This window comes from Marmota marmota, unplaced genomic scaffold, assembly GCF_001458135.2.
Source record: "Marmota marmota marmota unplaced genomic scaffold, marMar, whole genome shotgun sequence".
Taxonomy (NCBI): Eukaryota; Metazoa; Chordata; class Mammalia; order Rodentia; family Sciuridae; genus Marmota; species Marmota marmota.
This window is the reverse complement of record NW_026000206.1, coordinates 3,421,023-3,440,373: the sequence shown is the minus strand read 5'-3', so window position 1 is coordinate 3,440,373 and position 19,351 is coordinate 3,421,023. Positions and strand designations below refer to the sequence as shown.

The 19,351-nt window shown below is 49.6% G+C and overlaps 1 protein-coding gene across 2 annotated transcripts in view; it reads right to left on the bottom strand.

Moving 5' to 3' along the window:
• The window catches only part of Plpp4 (phospholipid phosphatase 4), a 112,949-nt gene that overhangs the window by 74,621 nt on the left and 18,977 nt on the right, over positions 1–19,351 (bottom strand). The window lies entirely within an intron of this gene.

Sequence of the window (19,351 nt, the reverse complement as noted above, 5' to 3'; positions counted from 1 at the left end):
CTGTGCATTCAATCATGTGTCACTGGCCCAGCTGGGTGGCACAGTATGTTTGGGAGTCGGTCAGACTTCTACACCCTCATCAGAAGGAACAGCCTTGTGCCAGGAGGAGCAAATCTAACATGTCATGCATTAATCATTTAAAAGGAGAAAAATGCTATTTTATGAGTTTGCACAGGTGTAAGAGCAACATTATCTTCACAGTTATCAATAAACGCAAATTCAGGGTCTGAGGTTGTGGCTCAGCGGTAGAGCGCCAGCCTAGCATGTTCACACATGGCCCTGGGTTCAATCCTCAACACCACATAAAAACAAATAAATAAAGGTATTGTGTCCAACGACAACTAAAAAATAAATATTCTTAAAAATAAATAAATAAATAAACCCCAATTCAGCAGCCAGTGCCAGTCTAACCCCCAGATCACAGACTTCTTCCCTCCTTATAAGCACTCAGGAGATGTGACCTGCTGCTGGCAATGTTCCACTTCGGGGGAATTCAAACTACATATGCAATGTCTAAAGTGTGTAAGTCAAATGTCTGTGTGGAAACCGTGGAGTTGCTACTAAACTAGACACATGATCTTCTTTCATGAAAACCACAATGGTCCAAAGTCGAGTACCTTGTCGGGTTTTTGTAGAATTCATGCTTTGTTTGTTTGCTGTCAGAGTCAAATAATTCTCTTAATCTACTCATGTCTTAAATGGCACAGTGGGGACAGTATTGCTTGTGTTCTCCTTGGTTATCTCATGATACAGTTTGAAGAACTTGGAAAACACACATAATGAAAGTTCAAAGACATAATTCTAATTTTATATAAGCAACTCTCTTTTTAATTCACTCACAGTTCAAGCATGGTATAGATGCTTAAATCCTCCTTAGCTGCATCTCATAATACAACATACACAAACTTATACATACACACAGCATGCACAAACATACAACATGGCATGCACCTTAAGCCCAAATTTAAGCAGGCAGAAGGCAGGAAAAGCCTGGGGTATTTTAAGATGCAGGGAGAATCCTCTAAAATTAACTGGAATGGAAAAGAGGCAAAGGAGAATCAGATGCTGACAAAGAATGAGAGGGAGGCAGAGCTGAAGTAGGCGGACGTCAAAGCAAAACAGCAGAAAACTAAGCACCTCTTCCCTTGCGCAGACCTAGGTGCTGGGTTACTCTCTCTCCTGTCAATCATGAGCTCACCGCCTGCCTCCCCTCCTGGTCACCTGAATCTTTACCTACAAGCAGCAGATGCAAATCCAGGCACCGGTGGGAAAACACCAGGCTCTTTACCTGCCTGGCATAAGCAAGAGCACAGCTCTGCCCCGGAGGACCCTAGGCTCCAGGGGGAGCAGCATCTAGACTCTCACCAGATAAGCACTCCACTTACACTCACATGTGTACACCCAGGCACGCACACACACACTGACATCCACAAGTACACACCCAGGTACATACCCACACACTCAATGCCACGCTCCCTGGGGTCAGTTGCATTTCCAGAGCAGCCTCAGGGATTTATCTAGCCACGTAGGCAGAAAGGGCACAGTTGGGGACAGACAGTGAACTATCATCTTTGTCAATTGCTTATTTGCTCAAACAATATTCACTGTGTGTATATGAGATGTCAGGTACCATCCTACGACACTGAGTGAAACTACAGCCCTCACTCTGGGAGGACTAGAGTCGGGGTGAGCCTTCAGTTATAGGCTTTAGAAGGTCGTCCACATAAAAGACTGCCAACACTGTGCTTTGAGATGTCTGGTCTGCTGTGCCTCAGTAGTTGAACCTATAAAATGGCCCACCCAGAGCTGCTGGTGAGGACCCTGGTCCTCTAGGGAGGTTTCCGCCTATGTATCCACCACTGTCACATGCTGAATATGGCAACAGATTCAGCCCAAAGTTGGGAACCCAGAAGAATGACCAATCACCCTAGCAAGAATAGCAAGTCTCTGCTCAAGGACAGTGATGCCACTGTCACCCAGCACTTGTTCTGACTCAGGAAGTGAAGTTCTCAAAGCCCCAGTTTCCCTGCCACCCTCTAAAAGGTTCTGTGGATCTGCCAATGACCCTTAGCCCTCCTTCCTTGACAACAGGCTTCTGTCAAGATCGGCGACACTCCAGGGGGCCAGAAGCCGCGTGCTACCGTCCTCTCCATCCCTTCCCAGCCACGAGTCTCATAGATTATACAGAAATATAAACTAACCAAGATCATTAGACTTGGTTCAAATCCATGCTTGGGCATTTGCCAGCTGGACAGCTTAAGAAAAGTCACTTCTGCTCTCTAGTCTGCATACGCCCCTGCCCCCAGGATGACCACAACAACACTCATCATTTGGCCATTTTATGAGCAAACAATGGCCCAGAAAATTACTTCCAACTCTTGAGCTCTAAAGAAAAAAACAAAACAAAATAAACAAAAAGCCTTCCAAGGGAGGGCAACAGTAAAGCTTCTCCCAGCTGCTCTCTTCACTTCTCCTCCCCAGCCGGCCTCCCCAGGAAAGGGGAGAACGCTCACAAGCGGCAGGATGTGATCAGCAGCAGCACAGGACTGGAAGCCAGGGGTGGGGTGTACTGAATTTTTTACTGGTCCTGGGAACTGGGGGTGGGATGCAGTTATAAAAAGAACGTACTGGTGACTCTTCTGTGGGCCAGTGACCCATCACCTGCCCCTGGTCAGGACTGCAGCTGGTGATCCCCAAACACAAAGTGACAACTAGAGGACAACCATAACTAGCTGTCACGATTGGAGCCACCTGGGCCAACCTCTTCACTCAATGCTTTTCAACGTGGCTTTTTTTTTTTTTATTAATCTTCACATAACCTGCTGAGGCAGGAAGTGCCAATCTTCCCATCTTAGAAAGGAGGGCACTGAGACCACGAGGCATGGGGTGCCCTGCCTGAGCCACCCAGCGCGACGCCTCACAGTGCCCACCATTCCTCAAAGCCTACGCTGAAACTGGAGGAGGTCAAGGTCACTCAGTGGCATCAGCAATTACTTTAAAAAGAGACAAACTTCCACAACTACAGACAGAGACATGTGGCCTCACTCAGGTGTGGCACCCAGTTGATCTCTATTATCAGCTGGAAAACAATTGCCATCAGATTTATGCAGAGATCAGTTTGAGGTTTGATGGGAAGGAGGGGAGGAGAGAAAAGAAGTGCTGGGAGGGAAGTGGAAAGAGAAAAGACCCAAGAAGTTGTTCCCACTGACACCCTCCCACCTGTCACTCAAGCGGCCCCTTCCATTTTCAGCAGCTGATTTAATAGAACAATCCACCCTCACCTGGAGAAGGGAGACTGCATACCTGGGCCCTGCCGGCACCAGAGAAGGAACAGCCCAGGGACTCCCACCCCATGGGGGTGTCTCTTTCACTCTGGGATCAGCCTCCCAAAAGAAACAAGGCTGACGCTTCACACAAGTAAGTGCCCACCAAGGCAGAGCCTGGACCCTGTCCCGTCTCCTCTCTTTCAAAGGTGGGGCCCAGCTTTGGGGCAGCTGGCCAGGCTGGGTTTCCATTCATCCCTTACCAGCCACATCACCTCTCAGGCCTGTTGCTTCATCTGTAAAGTAGTGCTGATAACAGCACCCACCAGGCAGGGTTGGTGTGCATATTAACCAAGGTAGCTTATGGCCAGGGCTCAGAGGGGCATTAATATGGGCAGCGAAAAGCCTAAAATTAAGTCCCACCTTGAAATCTGAAACCAGAAGGGCTTCACATGTCCTAACCACAAGTTCCTCTGGGGAACAGCATCCCCTAGCCAAACAGCCTTTCCTACTGAGGGGACCAGCCACAGTTCTTGCATGTCCCTGAAGAGTGGATTTCAGTTCATGCCGACCCACATGATTATCCATACAAGCCAATCATACCCTCCTGCGGGAACCAGAGAGTACCCCAGGCTCTTGATACCGCAAAGCCTGCCTCCCACAGCCCCTGATTGTGCCTATGTGTCCTTGAATGTCATGCAGGGTCCTCCTTGGGGCTGTCAGTGTACGTAGCAAACAAACTGCTGTTGACCTCATCTGTCCAGCACTGGGTGCTGCCTACGGCATCCCAGAACTCCGGGAATCCCTCCTCCACACCAGGGTGAACAGGATGCAATTTGGAGATATACCCCCACCGCAATACTCTCCTGAACATGCCACGGTGGGATGGCTTGAGTGGCATGACACTGGTGGGATGTGTGAGCCAAGTCTGGAGATGTCTGTCTGTCCGGCTCTCAGGGCCAAAAATCAAAATGACTGGAGAGAGAAGCTGAGGAACAGGCTGCCTGGATGAAACAAAGCCGCCAACTCAAAAGACCCTCCTGCTCATCCCAGCTCTTCAGCTTTTAGGAAAAGGGCACCAACATGCATTCTCTACCTTCTCCAGGCCCGTGACCCTCCTTCTGTGCCAACAGAGGGACCTGAAGTACATACGGGGCACCCCATGAAGCATTCCTTCTAAGCATGTATCCATCCAGCCTTGGGCCCAAGGGTGACAGAGGAACAAATAAAAATGTCCTCAAGGATTGATCAGGTAAACCCAAGGAAGAAAGGTAAAAGGAAGGTTACAGATTTCAAAAGTCTGAACAGATAAAAACAACCAAATGCAGCATGTGTGCTTTGACTGGGTCCTGGAAAAATGAAGGAAAAAAAAAAAACAATCAAAAACTATAATAATAAAACTCTGAGGACTGAGAGGAACTGGAGACTGAAGAATGAACTGTATCAGATGAGAGCAGGAAGGACGACTCACTCCCTGGCGCAGTGAGGACACGGGTGTGTAGACCCTGTCTTCTGTTTAGAAGCAGCTGAATCTGGAGGATTCACGATCACGGTGTGCCATCGACATAATTTCAAATAATTCAGAAAAATATATATGTAAGCCTACAAATAGAGGTAGCAAATACGATAAAAAGTTGATGGCTAAGTCTAGGAGGAGCACGTCGGAGATCATTCTAGGCTTCCAACCATTCTGTATATTTGAAATAGTTCAGGGTAAAATGTTGGCATAGAAAGATCCAGAAGCAGGACCTCAAAAAGAGGGGGAGAGGGACACAGAAGACAGCGATGCCGTGAAAGATCAATGGTTGGCAGCCAGGGCCCTGGAGCTGAAAAGCCTGCATTCTGCCCAGCCACTTACTAGCCATATGACCTTGGGAAAGTGGAGACATCTCTGAGCCCTGCTGCCCCCCTGTTAGTGGAGATCACAGCACCACCTGCCTCTGGGGCTGGGGCAAGGTAATGCAGAATGGACCTGCCTGGGAACGGGGCCACACCACCCTCCATGTATGTGCCCTCCCACGGGAGCTTGTCTCTAGCAGCTGCAGCATATTTGAAACCACTGCTGCTTCACAGAAAAACAGCACATTCAAATGCACCGCAGCGGGTGCAGGCGTGAGCTGAGCCCAGCGAGCACTAACAACACGCGGGCACCGCGCGCACCGCCCCAGGCGTTCTAATGTTCAGAGCAACGATTTCCAAACTTTTCTGCAGAGGATGCCTTGCAAGTAAACAACCGAAGACAAAAAATGTGTTCATGGCCCCTTTGCCAACAGAAAACCCTGGTCCACTGACCAGACTATGCAGAGCAATTGAGCAGGGTCCAGTTGGGCTCTCATGACCTGGGGGTCACACTGCTAAATCCCCCGATGCTTGGGTAAAATGGGCAAACACCCTACTGGGAAATGGTGAGTAGTGAGGGTAATTGTCAGAACCCACCGGAGGTACTCAGCAACAGCATTAGCACTACTGATCACTGAAGAGTTCCCCCAAAAATAATAATAATTCCTAAGAAATGTGTATTCCAAATAAGGTGTTCATTACTTGGATCCAAATTTTAAAAACTGTTAATATTAGGTGTTATAAAGATTATCTGAGGTGTTGTCTTTGTTGTTTGGTTGACTGTGTTTTTGTTTTTTTTTAAATGCTGCTTACAGTTACATAAGGAAGTGCGTACCTATGAAACCATGTCATATCTGGAGCTGGCTTTAAAAAACTCCACCAAACGGGGGAAAGAAGGGAAAAGATGAAATGAAAGTGCTGATGGTTGGTGGAGAGTGTCTGAAAATTTCCACAGTGAGTTCTGTGGACTGGTTTTGCTCTCTGACCACTGATACTACAAAATTCAGTGTTCATCAGCCTGAGCATCAGCCTGCTCCTGGGTAGTATTTAGACTCAGACTGGATTTCAGTTAAGTATGACAATAGGAAGAGTAATGAGAAAAATCAGAAGGAAGACAGAAAGGCAGGAAAAGAAAAATCAGAATCAGAAACCAGGGCAATCAGGCCATTCACAAAATGAGTCACCTTTAAAAGCCTTCAGGCTAAAGGTGCCTTGGAGCCTGAGGAGCCCTCTCCCTGGCTCAGATGCTGCCCTGCAGCTGCCTAACAGCTTTGAGGGAGGAGGGGCTGGTGAAAGTGAGCCCTGCGGTGGCAAGGGATTCACAGCCCGCAGGCTGCCAGGCTTGTGACTCGGGGAAACCTGTAGAATCTGCCTCCCAGAGCCCAGACCCCACCCAGCACCAGCTACCGGCTCTCCTAGCAGAGCCAGCAGCACAGAGACCTAGGCACCAAACACCCCTCTGGTCTCCCAACCAAAAAGGATGCTTGCCACAGGGAAACAGGCCACACCAAAGGCGACCTGGCAAGAGACAGAGGAGGGAGACAGGTGCTCTGCTCAGAGACCTCACCCTGCAATTAATCTGTGACTGTGTCCAGTGAAATGTTCATTCCTAGATTATATAGGGGTCTTCGGGAATTCAGCTGGAGCCTAAAACACTCTGGAACCTTCTACATACATACCTCAGACCAGATCACCCCAAGTCCAGGTTACACCCCCAGGTCATACTTAAGGGGCTCTGGGCAGAGAAGAATGCCACTCAACACTCAGAAGAAAAGTGAAGGGGGAGCTCAATTTGGAAGGGCTTCAGAGCTGTCATTTTAACTAAAACACACCAGGTAGAGGGCACCGACTCCTAGCCAGGGGCCTGGCAGTGTCTTTGGGATTTTCCTGAGTAACCTCCTCTGAATTTTCTGGGTGCCTGAGGGCAACAGTGCAGGTCGCATCTGGTCTTTCTGCTGCTGAGACTTCAAGGACCCAGAAACCAGCGCAGTACTGACCTGAGCCCTGACCACTGCTCCATGACCTACATACCCCACAGAAGGATAAGGCTGTGTTTTCCCAGCATGGTCTTCTGGTGGACTGGCCAGTGACAAAAGCTGGACATATGAACAGCCACAAACCAGATGGCCCAGGCCTGGGGACAGCCCAGGGTCAGAGGGGAGGCTGAGGGCAAGGCCCAGGACAGAGCTGAGAACCTGTGGGTGGGAGGTCACCTCTGGTAACCAGCTTCCTGAGTGCACCAGTCCACTGGGCAGCTGAGCCGGGGCAGTGGGTGGGGAGGCATCCCTCCCCTCCACCCTGAGGAATGCTTCAGGGAAGCTTGTGGCTTCCACATAGCTAAAGGGTCCTCCTTTTTGCCCCAAAAGGTGTTTGCTAGTGGGGAGCACCACTGGGTTTCCCATGGCCATCTTCACTGCAAACTCTTAACAGCCTAACGTAAAGGCAAGTGGCAGCACAGCCCTGCGGACCTGGGCTTGATCTTGGATGAACAAAGACAACCTGTGGCCCTGCCAGTGGCCAGCGCCTGAGTCCAGGACCACCAGTGGCTGCCCGTTGGTACAAATGGGCTCCATGGCTATTTGAACTGATCCCCTAAAACATTCCCAAGAAGAGGATGAGGAATAACAGCGTCACTGTCATTGTCACAAACATTCAGTGGCCCCAGCAGAACGTAAGAGCCATGGTAAAAATCAGCTCCAAAAAGGCAACTGGGATTTTTATTTGCTTCTGATGAGAACGGCACTGCTAGCACAGAGCCTCCCATGCAGTAGGTGGTCGGTAAGTATTTGTTGAATCAGTGGCTGAAGAAATAAATCCATGATCGGCTCCTCCAATAGGACCTGATCCTCGGCCAGCAGAGGCTGGCAGTTGGCAGGCCCTGGACTGAATAAGCCTGTCACTGTGTTTGGTTTGGGCTAATCCATGTTATTAAAAAAAAATGTAATTCTTAGCCGATACTTAAAAACCAGGAGCTTTTACATGAAAACCTGAATTCCTGGCTTCTGTTGAAGAATTCAGTTCTGGTCACTCTGGGGCTACGTCCCTCAGTAGCAAGAGTCAGTCAAAGAAACTGATAAGTAGCTACCCACTTTGGACAAGGCAAATGCCCACCCGACAGTGGTCCCCACCCAGCCATGTGTTTGTGACCTGCTCCCATCCAGAGTGGCACATGTGGTCCCTTCCCATGGCTGCTCAGGCTCGTGGCTAGTTGATCTGTGGGAGGGGGCAGTTAACAGTCACCAGGACCCTGCCAGACCCTCCCCACACCTAAACTCAATCATTCCTCACAAGTGAAAAGCAGGTGCTCTCTCCAGTTTCCAGAGAGAAACTTGAGGCTTAAAGAGCTTTCTTGACCTTCATTCAGGACAAGAGCAAAACTGAGATGCAAACGTACAACCCTCATCCTGGGCTATTTTCACTGTGGCCACTTCTGGAAAATGGGAAGCAAGAGGAATAGGGGCAATGGGTGGGCTGAAGGCAGCTTGGCTCCATGGAGGACGCGGGAGGACCCAGAGCCTGCCCAGGTACTCCCGGAGTACAGGCTGGTGCTAGTTAGCAGTGCTGGACTGAGGATCAAAAGAGCTGACCAGCAGTGAAACACTGCTGCTTTGTAATTAGGGAAGTCACCCCTTCAGGGCCGGTCCTTCTTTATTGGTGAAAGGGACATTCATTTATTTATTCACTCATGTGTGCAGCGAGGGAGTTTTAGTGAAAAGCAGATTCTGAAACAGGTTTCCTTGGGTTGAGCCAAAGCGCTTTCCTTCTGTGGGTCTCAGTTTCTCAGAACTGTTGTAAATGAGATGACCGCACCTACTAGGAGACCTAAGAAAGGTGATGGTCACTGTCCATTCATTCACTCATCCACTCAGCACTCCGTGACGTTCCACCAGCATGGCAGAACCGCTGTGAGACTCCAATAGGGTCACAAACGTGGAAGTGTTTACAACCTGGAGCCCCACTAAGAGTGCTGGCACTGACCCTGGGCTCCTTGGCACTGCCCGCCTGTTCTTGGATTGCTCTCTCTGCTCACCTGCTCTTCCCAGCTCTGCTTACCCTGTCCAGGTCCTTCATGAATAATGTCACCCCGCAAGGACATCCTTTGGGTCTTGCTCCCTCTCCTGTGTGGACCTCATGTACTCCTGGGACCAGTTCCTAGCAAACTCTCCACTCCTGAGTTCTCATTCCCTCCCGTCTTAGGGCTCCAGTTGCCCTTGGGCTGACAGACGAAGGGTTCATGTAGGCATAAAAAGCTAATCAAGCCAGGCACGGTGGCACACACCTGTAATCCCAGCATTTTGGCAGTCTGAGACATCAGAGGATCATGAGTTCAAAGCCACCTCAGCAAAAGCAAGGTGCTAAACAACTCAGTGAGACCCTGTCTCTAAATAAAATACAAAATAGGGCTGAGGATGTGGCTCAGTGGTTGAGTGCCCCTGAGTCCAACCCCTGGTACCAAAAAAAAAAAAAAAAGCAAATCCAGTTCTATGTGTGACGCTCATTCCCACTGATGCTGGAGCTGGCGCACTTGTGCTCTGTTCCTGGCCTAGCTGCTGAAGCAATCTGAGCAAATCGTTTACTCTTTCTCTGTTCCTCATTTTTCTCTTAAGGAGCTGAACTAGACAACTTCAGAGTTTTCTTTTCATCTCAGTGCTGCTACTCTTCCCTGACAGTCCAGAGAGAACCCAGTGGCTCTAGAACCATTCTGCATTCCAGGTGCTGCGCTAAACACTTAACACCTGGTATTTCACTCACGCCTTACCACTCTCCAAGATTACTTTGCCTACCAGAAGACTGATTATAAAAGTCACGTAACACTGGTAAAAGGAGCTGTGAAGTAAATCGACTCTTGCTTATCCTTAAATGAATTCTTTAAGTCCTTTAACTTGTTACTTTATGGTGATGTCAATGAATGGTAAAATAAATCAGTAACTAGTGCAACAGCAACATTCCATCAGAATCATCCCACTTAAAATACCAAAGGTGAGTTAAAAATCACTCCAGCCAAATCTGCAGGAGTCACCTTCCCACCTAGACTCATAATTGCTTTTTCCAGCTTTCTCTGAAATTCTTTAAAAAGCCAAAGTAGAAAGTCATTCTCACCACTCTCAACCTGTTGCCTGACTTGGGAGACTTGTGACAGACTTCCCCGGAATCTGCAATCGTTACTGGGAGGTTTTAATTGGCTTCTGAGATTTTGCACAGAGCTGCAAATTTGGATAATCAAGTTTGGGAAAGAGTGTAATCAAGCTGATTTATCCACAATTACCTCCCCCTATTATCCTCCTTGTTACCCCATTCTATAATTACTTGCATGGAAAATTTTTATGTAATGGAGACAGTGAAGGAGAAGGCAGCAGATCCCTTCTGAATTTCACCATGAGCAAGGGCTCAGCTCCATCTGGGAGCCTGAGCTGCTTTCAGGAGATGGCAGAGGTAGCTGTCCTGGAGGTGGGCAGGGTAAGGAACAGGAAAACACTTGGGAGCCCCAATTCAAGCTAACAAGCACCTTGCACCTGCACACTCGTGGACACCCGCTGTGACATCCTTCAAGAAAGGACATGATCCGTGTCAGTCAAGAAGTGGGCACCATGGCCACAAAGTGTGTGCCACAGGAAGCTGAAAGGCTACGGTGAAAACTATGCCCATCAATGTTGGGTACCACCTCTGCACTCATTTTCCTCCCTGTAGCAACAGAAATTTAAAACAATATTATTTGTTGTTTTGTAAGCAGGCATTTATGTGCCACACACTATTCTGGGCACTTTAAATGCATTATATGTCTTTTCAATCTCATAACTATAGAAACTATGTAGTATTAAATCCGTTTTACAGATGGACCAATGGCTCTCAGGAGCCATTCAGGACTCATGCAGCCAGATCTTAGAGCCATGAGTGAGGAACTCCAGAGTACAGGCTCACTCCTGCTAGTCAGCACTGCCACACCAGGGAAAGGTACAGACAGAGCAAGCAGATGAGTGGGTCCATCAAAAGCTGACCTTTTCTCTGGGCATGGTAAGATGACCAGCCTGGACAACTTAGCAAGACTTCGTCTCAAAATTTTAAAAATAAATAAATAAATACTGGGGTGGGGCTGGGAATGTAGCTCAGTAGTAGAGCACCCCTGGGTTCAATGCCCAAAACCAGAAAAAAAAAACACAAAAGTGATCTTTAAAAGGTGCATTTGGGAAGAAGCAAGCAAGCCACTCCCAGATAGAAGCTGTCCTGATGGAAGGCTTCTGGTAGCACTAGTAAGAACTACGGTGGGCACCAGATCTGCAGGAGGAGGCCCTGGTCTCCACCTGGCTACCTGTGGTGCGACCTTGAGGATGTCACCTGCATCCCTAGACCTTGGTTTCTCCACTTGTGAACTGAGAGGGCCGCCTGGGCGGTCTGCCAGGGACAGGATGTAATGAGCCTCAGGGCTTGAGGGCTCCTGACTGGAGAGAGATCAGAGCAGGAACACCTGGAGGGGAGGTGCTCCTGGCTGGCTGCTTATTAGACGCGCTCGTCTAGCTTTTAAAAATATCACTGCCCTTACCTCACCCCAGACCAATTAAATCAGAATCTCCAGAGAGCCAGGATGGGGCGCCCCTGCTCTGGAGCCACTTTACAAAGAGAGAGGCAGACAGCAACTTAGGAGGTCAACCCAACATGTCCCTTATTCTTTTCACTTTGCTTGTTTTCTTTTATTTGAATTCTCTCTTTGATTTTTGTCTTTACCTCATTTATTTCCCTGCTGAATGAATCAATAATGGACCTTTTAAACTTTTTTTTTATAAGAAATCCACAGTATCCAGCATCACAAATCTTGTGTGTGTGTTGAGTTCCGCCAATGAATCCTGCTCAATGGGACTCCTCTTGTGAAGGAGGCCCCATGGGCTGGGAGCTAAACCAGCTGGCTGTGTTCTCTCATTCTGTGCCCTTGCCTTCACTTCAGACCAGCCTGGGCTGAAAGGAGGTCCCTACACCTGGGAGGCCACTTCAGGGGGCCACATCATGAAACTTGTGTTTGAGTCTAGTGACACCAAGAGGCCCCTCCCCAGCCCTAACTCAGAGGCTCCAATTCTGAGCAGACGTAAAGAGTTCAACAAAGATTTGCTGGGCTGGGAGGCCACCCCTGGCCCTGGGATCCAGAGTGAACACAGCACAGCCCCTGCCCTCAGGGAGCTCCAGGTCTTAGGAGATGAAACAGGTTTAAATTGTACAGTCTGGGTTTACTCCTGCTGCTGTAACAAATCTCACAGGCCTGGCAGCTTTGAACAGCATGAGTTCTGGAAGGACTCACCTGGTTAAAATCACAATGCTAGCAGGGCCGTGCTCCCTTCGGGAAGCTCTGAGGGAGAATCCACTTCTCAGCCTCCGCCAGTTTGTAGGGGCTCCGTCATCTCTTGGTTTGTGGCCCCTTTATTGCCAAAGCCAGCAGCAGTGGGTCAAGACCCGTCCACATAGTATCTCTCTGACCCTCTCATCTGCACCTCGTTCCATGTGTAAGGCCTCATGTGACCAGACAGAGCCCACCACATCTCCTCATCCATCGCAAGGTCAGCTGACTCACAACCTTAATTACATCTAAAACCTTAGTTTGTCTTTGCCGTGCCAAGCAACATATTCACGCGCTCAGGATCGAGGACATGCATATCTCTGGAGGGGACACAACTCTGCCACACTGACCATTTATGGTGACCAATTATTTGCAATGCAACAGTTAGTGACAGGGATAAACAGCAGATCCATGCACTCTTTTTTTGTTTTTCCTTTTTGTTTCTTAAATAATAGGCTACATGCATGGTGGGTAAAAAGAGACCAAAAAAAAAATTCCACAAATGTTCCCAATGGTGATATCTGCTTAGTCACTATGATGTCACGTTGAAGTTTCCTGGGCAGCACTTAGTTCCATGCAGGTTTTTTTCTCATTGCTGGCTGGTCCCACCAGATGGTAAACTCTGACGAAAGAACTCTAATTTATCTCTCCCTCTTCATCCCTGGGCCTCACCCTGAAGGGCGTTCCAGGTCCATGGTGGTGACCACGGTAGGCCATGACCAAAGATTCAGTGTTCGCAACACCATCTGAGTTCTTTATATCCATTAACTCAGTCCTCACAGGACCCCTAAGAGGGTGGCATTACTGGGCTCCATGGTTTGCACATGATCCAACTATACCAGACCCCCCACCACCACAGGTCCCTCAGAAGGGTCCCTGGCACAATCACCTGTCCCTGCTGATGAAGACCAGACTAACTCCATGTCCTCTCCCAGACAATGATCTCTAATTTGCTTCAATTCTACCCAGGATGAAGTCTTCCCAGAGCCCCCCCACTCCCTCTGCCCCCGCCAGATAAGGCTGAAATATGCAAAAAAGTTCTACACACACTCCTGGGCAGGGGCACCATGGGACAGGGGTAAAGGGCCAGGGCCAGGGGACAACTCTGCAGCATGTCCCCCAGCCAGGCTGGTAGAGCTTAGGGAACCAAGAGAGTGGTTCAGATGAGGAGAGGGGAGTGGGGCCCCGCATGGGGGAAGGCGCGAGGCCTTTGGAGCCTGGAGGATCTGGGTGGGGATCCTGGCTCTGCTATTTGGAGCTGCCATCCTGTGCGTGTGTCACTTGTACACCTCACGTCCCAATTAGGACCACAGACTCTGCTTCCGGGGACTGAATGGCGAGGATTAGAAGAGAGTCATCTGACAGCTGGGCCCAGGACCGGAACCCCCTGGCCAGTCCCGGGAGGTTGTTACTGACCTCATCACTCTCTCACTCCACTCCAGACACACCGGCCTCCCTGAGGCCCTTGAACTTGCCAAGCATGCACCCATGTCAGGAATGTGTCCTTGCTGTTCCTCCTCCTGGCACGCTCTTCCCAGATACTCAAGTGGCTTGTGTCACTTCCTTCAGGTCTCTGGGCAACGGGCATCTTACCTGCCAGGTTTGCCAGGACATTTGTATTCAAAACAGCAACACCCCCCCACCCCCACCCAAACCAGGCCTGCCCCCTCTGCCTCGCCTTTCAATTCTCCCCGCTGTCCCACTCCACCCAGCACCCTGGGTTTTCCTCGTGGGCGTCCTGATCATCTTTCTTGCCGGGTTGGAATACAAGCTCCTGGGGACAAGGTCTGCGTCTGTTTTGTTCCCTGCAGTCACCGGGCTCTGGAACCCCACCTGGTGTCCAACAGTTACTCCAAAGAATGTGCTGGATGAGTGATGAGTGAGTGACCCCCTCTCTAACTTCAAAGTGAAGAAAACTCACATACGCTTACTGATGTCCCCTCTAATAAACGGTCTGTAATCATTTCTGGCTTCAGGAAGTGAACTACACCTTGCGGGGGTCATCACGCACATGCGCGCCCACCCACCCACCCACACACAGCGCTTCACTGAACCGCAGATTCTAATCACCCTGACCATGAACTGAGAACCTAAAAGCAGATGGGAACGCCAGCTGCCTCTGTCACGGGGGATCCTCTGTCAAGTGCTTTATCAACCTGGAGACTAACTCCACATTTTTCAGCTGGGGTCAGGGAGGGTAAGTGATTGGATCACAGCCACCTGGCCAATAAGTGGCAGCAGGGACTCACACCCAGGCTCTCTCCCTCTGGTGTGTGAGGCTGTGCCACCACCCCACGCTGCCTTCGAGGCCCACAGAAGACAGATGTCTCTGTGCTGACAGTGCAGATGAGCTTGACACTCTGCTGTCCCTGGAGTGGCAGGAGCTATTTCAGAGTGAGTCACACACTGAGGTCAGGAAGGGTCGGCTGCCAACCAGAAAACACAGAAGAGGCAGAAAAGGACCCCCTGAGGCTCAAGGTCTGCAGACTCACAAGAAGTTCTACGCGCCTCAAGCTGAGAAAGCGCCACAGAGCTGCAAGATGGCAGAACCACAGCCTCAGAGTCACTTCAGCTGCCGGCTCCTCCCAGGCCTTCCACGAGGCCTCTCTGTCCCCATGGGGCCACGAGAGCACCGAAGCCACGCAGGGAGCTGGGAGGCTGTGGCTGCAACTGTCGTCCAAGTCCACACCCAATGTCCAGGTCCCCTCCACAGTTCAGCATTGGTGGCTATCAGGTCTCCTGGTGAGCAAGCAGTCCACGTGTAGCTGGCTCCAACAGGTTTAAAACTTTCACCAGGGATCGAGTCCTCCCTCTTCCCCTATGTCCCCTGCTCTGCCCAAGAACCCTTCAGGACAGTCCACTCCACCCTGCCAGGCAGCCTGAGTGGGGCACGGTCCTGGCCCGCGTCTTGCCCCATCCTGGCAAAGCAGCCACAACTCCCTCACCTGCTTCCCAGGGGACAAGGCCTGCAAAGCTATCACCCCTGGGTGACTGATGAGATCCAGTGGTGTGGTCCACGTTTTTAGAATGGACATATCACTAGCCAGGTATCTGTGCCAGCCATACTGTCACTGCTCGGGGTGGGGCAGCCCTGCACGTCAGAGTCCCAGGTGCAGAGGGGAAGACAGGCCATCAGGCTCTGGCCTCACACAGGTGAGTCCTACTGAGGGGAAGAGGGACCCAGGCCACTAGGAAGCACAGAACTCAGTCCCCCTGCAGGCCCCAGGAAAGCTCCCAGAGGAACTAAGAGCCCAACCTGGGCTTGCAACCCTCACATGAAGGGGGGGAGAGGGGAAGAGGAGAAGAGAGCTGTCCCAGCACCTAGAGGGAGACTGGCCCAGGCAGGAGCAGTGCTGAGGCTGGTCCAGCAGTCTTTAGACACAGAGGCTGACTGGACAGAAGCCATAGTTGACTTACGAATTAGCATGGGGGAAACCTACAGGCCTTCCTAGGTCCACATACACTTCACGCCAGGCCTCTCCCGTGGCAGGCAGATGCAGCTGGCTCTGCCCAATTGCGCCTCAGGCTCTGGGTATAATCCTGTTAGGGTTACCTTGTTAGGTCCAGGCCCATCGTTCCTGTCAAGATTTTTATGAAACTTGATTCTATTATCTGACATATTACCTTCCATCCCAGTTTTGTGTCATTCACAAATTTGATAAGCCTGCCTTCTATGTCTTTATTCACGTTGTTGATAAAAACCTTAGACAGAGGAGGTCAGATTCAGAGTCCTGTGGCATGGCCCTGGGCAGTGTCCTCCAGCTGTGCCCCAGATGTGCAGCCACGGCCAGTGCGCCCTGTCCGACCTATTGGATTAGTCAGAAGACCTCAGCCATTGAACTACAGCAGCCAACACACAGGAACCAGAACTGTGCAGCACTGCTCGCTGGACTCAGAGACCCAAACTGTCCCTCCGTCAGAACCTCAGAACCAGCTGTAATCTAACATGCCTCTGCGTTCACAGAAGACCCCAGCACCTAACACGGAGAACTGCTCTGTGCACAGGCTATACCTAGTAAACCTTTACTCTGTACACAGTTTTGACAAGGTGACTCCCTCCCTGCAAGCCCTTGGCAAATCAGTAGCCAAAGGGAAAGGGAACATGCCATAGACAGGACACTGCCCTCAACCTTTCAGAAACAGAAATGTTTTGAACCATAAGAAACAAACCACAACCAACCTAGGTGTCCCTCAATAGATGAATGGATAAAGAAAATGTGTTATATATATCCAATGGAATATTACTCAGCTTTAAAGAAGAATAAAATTATGGCATTTTCCAGTAAATAGGTGGAGTTGGAGAATATCATGCTAAGCGAAATAAGCTAATCCCAAAAAAACCAAAGGCCGAATGTTTTCTCTAACATGCGGATGCTAATTCACAATAGGGTGGGGGGCACTAGGGAAGAATAGAGTTACCTTAGATTAGATAAAAGGGAGTGAAGGGAAGGGAGAGGAGGGGATAAGGGGACAGGAGGACAGTAGAATGAAACAGGCATTATTACATTATGTACATATATGACTGCATGACCAATGTGATTCTACAACATGTACACTCAGAAAAATGAGAAACTATACCCCATGTATGTATACCAAAGTGCATAAATGCATTCTACTGTCATGTGCAATTAATTAAAACAAATTAAAATTTTTAAAAATATATTATGATAGAAAAGTTTAAAAAAAAAGAAAAAGAAAAAGAAAGAAAAAGCTACAGCAATTGTACCCCTGGATAGTGCATGGAAATGAGGCCTTGCACCTCACTAGACAAGAAGAATCTCAAAACTACCTGAGGGGTGTTTTTCACCATTCTGAGACCAGCCACAGGTGAAATTATGATTGGCATTTTAGAATAAGAGTAATGAGGTTTTGTTTTGTTTTGTTTTAATGTGAGATAATGCCTGTCACTGGCAGTGTGAGTAAACATTCATTCACTCAGAAATGTCTTGCACACCAAGATGAGCCAAGTCCTGGGAATGGTGGGAAGGCCCTGCAGGACAGCAGTGGTCCCGACAGGCAAGGGTCCTGCACTCGCAGAGCAGACAAGCTGCAGAGCAGAGACAGGAGACAACCAGGGAGGCCCGGTTCTCATAAATAAACGCCATGAAAAAATAAGAGCACTGTCATAGTGTAAGTGTCAGGCATGGGACACTGAACAGAAGGCTCTGTGAAGGGCTCTCTAGCAAGGGACATCTGAGCAGGACTGGGGAGGACAGCCAGCCAGATGGGGCACTGCTAGGAGAAACAGGAATGGGCACAACCTTTCTGGAGGGCAGTTTGGCAAGAGTAGGATGGAAATCCCTTTGATGTAGGTATTCCTTATCCAGGAGGGAAGTCTGAGGACATAAGCCGGGTGTGCACAGCGACACAGGACCCAGGAAGTCCACCACAGTGTCGTCTATGTCCACTGGAAACAGAGGAGACCTCTAAGGCCCAACACCCACAGTTCACTGAATGGTCTGGGTTTCAACTCTTCAAAAAAGCAAGTTGAAGAAGAATATTTACCAGCACGAGAAAAGGTCGCGAGCACGGTGCCAAGTGGAAAGGCGACTCTCAGACTTTGGTTCAGGTGAGGCCGACCTATTGTGCAGAAAAAGTATCACATATTGCAGGAGATGGAAGGAAAGAGGAAAAGAACATAAACCAAAATGTTAATGGGTTTCTCTAGGTAACAAGATCATAAGTAATTTCATTTTATTTCCATTTTTCTCTCTGTATTATATAAATTTACTACATCAAGCCTTTATTTGTTTCATTTTTTAAAAATATCTTATTTAAAATAAAATGAAAGAATTCTTCCAGCAACAGGAACTTGTTTCAAAACTGTCCAGGAATAAAGGACACTAAGCTGCAAGGGTGAGGTGGCCACACTGAGCGCTCCTTCCTGGGAAGAGGTGCCAGGTAACCGAGTGTGGGTCTGCACCTGGGAAAGGGACCTGACACCACCTGGGGCCCCACCTAAAGTGGGACGGTCGGCTGTGGGCATGGATCTGACAGGCAATAGAGGCCCAGCAAGCCCCGGAGTGTGTTGAGATGTTTACTTGATGCCCACACATCCACAGAGACCCACTGTCACCTCGGCCACCCCCATGGAGCCTGTGCAGCCTCCACAGGGCAAAGAGCAGTGGGGCCAGTCAAGAGTCCCCTGCCCAGGAACTGAGACTGGTAAACCCAGGCATCTCGATGCCACCCTGGGCTTTTCCTCAGTGCATTTCCTCCTGGGGGAGAAGACTGTCCTCCATGAGTGACCCCTGACACCCTCAACTTGTCCTCTGAAGTTCTGGCCTGGGCCCCATCTTCCCATACTCAGGCCCAAGAGAGGCCAGCAGGAGAGGGCCCTCCTCCAGTGGACAGAGGGGTGACCCGAAACCCTTAACATTGTTCACTCACTCGGGTCCCATCTCCCGGGCATGTGCCAGGGGCCATGCGAGTGAGCATTGGGGCAGGAGGGGCATAAGTGGAAGCACAATATTAGCCCCTCCTGAGAGTTCAGAGCCCAGCTGGGCAAATGCCCTCCTAACCCAAGGCCACCTGGCAATTACACACAGACTCGCTTCCTCCTAGGACCTGACTGTCCAGTGTGAAACCGGACCCAGCCTATCTAGGGCGAGACCTGCTTCCACCTTCCCAGGGAGGCAGGACTCACAACTCCCAGCTCAGCCCGAGGAACACAGAGCCATTTCCAAAGACCTTGCTGAGAAACCCAGACCTGTGATGGGAGGGGACATTCTTCCTAGGTGCTCACCAAGTCCTTTTTATATTTAAACTTGAAATAATTAAAGTTAATCCAGGAACTCTTTGACATATACCTTTAGATTCTCTGGAAAGGAAAAAGAAAACCCCCAGGCAGTCATTCTAAATGCTGAGACAGCAGAAGGGAGATTTTTTTTTTCTTTAAATGCTGCTCTCCTGGATTAATTCAAAGCAG